Source organism: Triticum aestivum, chromosome 1B, assembly GCF_018294505.1.
Source record: "Triticum aestivum cultivar Chinese Spring chromosome 1B, IWGSC CS RefSeq v2.1, whole genome shotgun sequence".
In the NCBI taxonomy this organism is placed as follows: domain Eukaryota; kingdom Viridiplantae; phylum Streptophyta; class Magnoliopsida; order Poales; family Poaceae; genus Triticum; species Triticum aestivum.
This window is the reverse complement of record NC_057795.1, coordinates 635065035-635069809: the sequence shown is the minus strand read 5'-3', so window position 1 is coordinate 635069809 and position 4775 is coordinate 635065035.

Genomic DNA, 4775 nt, shown 5'->3' with positions numbered 1-4775 from the left:
AGCTGGCCACCAGTGGAGGAATTTTGACCTTCTTGAATTTCTTCGGAGGAGGTGCAGACCGGTCAAATTCTTCCTTGAGACCCATAGTCTTCAGTTCTTCAGCGCTATAGACATGAGTGAGGACAGCCCAGGTGCGGTTGAAGGTTTCATGAAGGTAGTATTGGTTCTTCTTCACTGCATTGTGTGTTGAGGTCATATTGTGAAGAAGTGCACCAAACTGATGCTTTACCCATTTGTGATTGCGATCAACCTTCTGATGAAGATTGAGGAGTAACTCACGGTCAGTCATCACCTTGGGTGCTGTGGCTTGAGGATTTTGCTTGGCTGAGGTATTTGCGGCAGAGTCATGTGTGGCAGAATCGTCGTTGGTAGAGTAAGATGCAGCCTTGCGAAATTGACCATCCAATGGACGAATGCCTTCATCGATCACAGCAGCGGCCTTGCCTTTATCAATAGCTGATGAAATTGTCCGTTTGAGGACTTCAATGGGAGGCAAGTAGCTACCGTGGTTCAGAGTGTCAGCTTTGTAATTCAGTGAAGATCTTGCCCTGATGAATCTCATAATCCAAGGAGCATAGGGCTTCAGCTCGAATGGTGACATAGCAATATTGGCCAGAGTCCTCATGAAGAAATCATGGAAGTTGACGGGAACACCATGAATGATGTTGAAAAGCATTTTCTTCATGATGCCAACGACTTCTTCATCATTTGAGTCGTGGCCTTTTATGGGACTCATTGTCTTCGTCAGAATTCGATAGACAGTCCGAGGCACATAGAGTAATTCCTTGACGAGGAATTTGGTTCGTGGGGCCTGCCCTGGCTTCAAAGGCTTCATCAGCACTTGCATATAGTGATTTGAAAGTTCTGGTTCGTTGTAGATACAACGAGCACCATCAAGTGGAGGACTGAGTGGTAGAGCACGAAGCAATTCAGTTGCTGGTGCCTTGTAGTGAGTATTTTCAGACATCCAGTCTAATACCCATGAGTTCACGTCTTCAACGTCTCCGGTGATGTGCAGAGTTGCATAGAATTGAAGAATGAGTTCTTCATTCCAGTCACAGATATCAATGCAGAAATTCAGAAGTCCTGCGTCGTGAAGAACACTGAGGACTGGCTCAAAGCCGGGCAGAGATTCCATGTCCACATGAGGAATATGTGCATGATCGAAGACTTTGTCTTTGTTGAAGAGCACTGAGAAATAGAAATTGGCTTGGCTGGCAGTCCAGAAACGCCTCTTCCTTATGCGAGCAGAATCATATGGATTATAATCAGTGAAGAATACGTGCTCGGCAAAGAAATCTTCAGCCTTGAACTTCTGTTTTCTTGAGAACGGATTCTTTGGCTTTGGCAGAGGGGTGTCAGTGAGTTGCATCACCACCTCAGGAATCGCGAGCTCAGGTTCTTCAGGCTAAGGAATTTCTTGTTCCTCAAGAGGTGCAGTCTGAGGATCAGCAGCAGCAGGTTTATCAGCACTAGTGGCTGGAATTTCTTCATGAACAGATGAAGTGGGATGAGTTTCTTCAGAGCCCATTTGAACAGTTGGAGCAGGGGACTGAGGTATCTGTTGGAGTGGGGTGAAGAGTGGAGAATTTGGATGCTGACTTTCCCAAAAGTCATCGTTCATCACTGGCGTTGTGCTTCCAATATCCACATCTTCTTCAAGTTCCTCAACACCGGCCTCTTCAGCTGTGAACTGAGGCATAGATGAGAAAATGATTGGGGTTGAAGGGATTGCTTCCACTTCAATTTCTTCATCAATCTGCTCTGACGAAGGAGCAGAATGATGTTCTTCATCAAATCCGCTTGGGATCTCATAGTCTTCTCCAAAAGGAACAAGGTCCTTTGATGGCATGGAGGAAATCGGAACAGCATCAATTGGATTTTCGAGTGAGCTGGTCATTGGCTTCATTTTCTTCGCAGCCGAAGAGTTTGACGCAGCTGATGCCTTCCTTTTCTTCACTACAGCTCGCTCTGCAGCCTTGGTCTTCTTCACATCAGAAGCAGATGGAAGAATTGGAGTTGGTGTGGGTGCGGGAGGAGCTGAGGAATCTGGTTCATTTTCTTCAGGCGCAACTGATGCAGTTGCTCCAATCTCTTCAGTTTCTGCAGGCGCACCACTAGTGGATGCCCTGGCAATTTTTTCAGCGGCTGGAATTTCTTCACCAGCCCTGGAACGAGCATGTTCTTCAGCAGGCTGAAAGTCATCAGTGGTGCTGGCATGTTCTTCAGCAGGCTGAGCAGAGTCTGCAGCCTGAAGATTTTCTTGTTGCGATGGGGCTGCAACATTTGTGAATTTCTTCGTCAGATTGACGAATCTTACTTTAGCTCCTTGCCAATCAGCATAGTAGGCATCAAAGTCATTGCTGAGGGCTTGAATTTCAGACTGAGCCTGGAGAAGTTCCTCAAGTGTCATTCTGACAACGTTTTTCTTCAGGAACTTCTCCTTTCTGTATTGAGCTTTCTTGATCTCTCTTGCCTTTTCAAACTTCCATCTCTCTTCAGTGATGAAATGGGTCAACATATGACTTTGTCCAGGGGTCAGATGAAAATCAGGCATTGGGGTTTTTGGATCCTTGTGCCAGAGATCATATAATCGAGGATTTTCCTCGGGTCCAACAGCAGTGGCACAGATGTGCCTTTGGCTCTAGCGGCCTTCACCTGTCTGTCTCTGATGATTTCTGCAAGTTCATCATCAAAAGCTTCATCATCAGAAGGCACATAGAATGCGACCTGTTTTTTCTTTGGACTTGACCGAGGATCTCGTCCAGCTGTTGCTTTGGTCTTCAACAGTGTGAGGCCTGATGAGGAAATTGGTGTAGGTGAGGAACTTGCCGAAACACTAGAGGCAATCGAGAAACCAGCAGTCCTTTGACATGTAGCCAGATGCACAGGAGCTGAGGACTTTGAAGGAGCAGTTGAGGACTTTGGTGGAGCTGTAGCAGTGTGAGGAATTTGCCGTGAGGGCACTGTTGGTGAAGCACTTGGCTTACGAGCAGGCTTCTTTGGCATGGATTTCCTCGGTTTGACCGAGGCCTCAGTAGCAGTAGCAGTGGCAGAGTCCTCATTGAATTTCTTCACTGCCTCCTTGGCTTGTCTTGCCAATTTAGCTTGGCGCTTAGCCCATTCTTCAGGAAAGTCCTCACCACGTTTGATGCTTGTGGGATCAGCTACTTGGCCAGGTGCCAATGGAGCTCTTGGGCATGGAGGATTGAGGGCGAATTTCCTCATGTACTTTGGAGTCACATATCTGTATTCCCTCCATTCCCTTGCCCATCTCCGTTCAATCCTCTGAATGCGCACCTTGCGCTGATTTTTGTTTTTTTTGCCAAATTTTGCTTCATCGGGTGTGCAATGGTCAGCATAAATTTCCTCAGGGATTTCAAACGCAGTCATAACCTCAGGTTTCTTTCCTCCTTTCTGCGGCTTCTTACCGTCTGCCATATTCTTCAGTTGAGGAATTTGAACAATCGAGTTCTCTGAAGAAGTATGCAGTTTTTCTTCGAGGAACGCTGCAAATGAGTTAAGTTGATGAGAACCTAGTGATTCAGCAGCAGACATGAGTACCTGTGAACAGAGTACAGGTGCGAGGAATTCGGAGAGGTCATATGCGTTCTGAGGAGGTTTTTCAAAAAGAACAAGTTTTGAGGAATTTGACCAGATGAACCTTGAGGAATTTCACTAAGCGTTCTTGTCTTAGATTCCAGAGTTGTACAGATCGAAGATCCACACAATTAGGGAATCTTGAAGAAAATGATTGCTTAGAGAAACAGTTCAAGATCATATGATGTGTGGTGTTCATATGTGTGAAGATTTGAAGAATAAACACCTTTGAAGATTTTCAGGAAAGTTTGAGAATCAAAGTGAGTAATAAAAGTAACTTTTAATTACTCGAAGTGAAGAACACGACGAACTGACAAGAACAGATGTGAAGTTCGTCAAGTTAGATCTCCCACGCCCTAACTTGGCAGAGGAAGACAGCTACGGCGGCGGCGGAGTGAAGATTTCCGCGGTCGGCGTGAGTACGACGGTGATGAGGTCGAGGCAGCGAAGCTCTTCCTCACCGGCGACGATGGAGTAGCGGCGGCGCTAGGGTTTGAGGAGCTCGAGTGAGAGAGAGGACGGTCGAGCGAAGTAAATGAAGTGAGGAAGGGGAGAGGGGTATTTATAGACACGATGAAAAACTGTTCGCCCGAAGATTTAGGACGAACGTGCCCCTGACCATTCTCCTTCTCACGACATGTGTCACCCACGTACTGTGTAGTGGAGATCGTGTACGATCGTGGGTGAATAGAATAATGCATTGTGGGATGCGGAACGGTTTGAGCGGCAAAAACCGAAAATTTGGATAAGATTTGTTTTAAAGTTTCGTTCGCAATTTCTTCAACTGACAAGGACAAAGTGAAGATTTTGAACGGGTTTCAAATAGAACGCATATGAAGAATTTGTGAATAGATTGGGTTGAGTATAGCATAGAGGGGGAAGGGTCCGATCACATTCACTTAGCAGAAAAAGCAATTTGAAGAAATAGCTATAAGTGAATGTTGTAGAGGACATAAACTCATATATATATATATATATATATATATATATATATATATATATATATATATATAGCCAATGAAGAAAAACGAAGGAAACAATGAAGATTTTGAAAAGTTGAAGAATTTGAAAAACTGAAGAATTTCAAAACTGAGGAAAAACTCAAATTGAAGATTTTCAACTTTTTGTGGTGGCGTGACCCACCGTATAAGAATGATGATTTCAGACACCGCGTA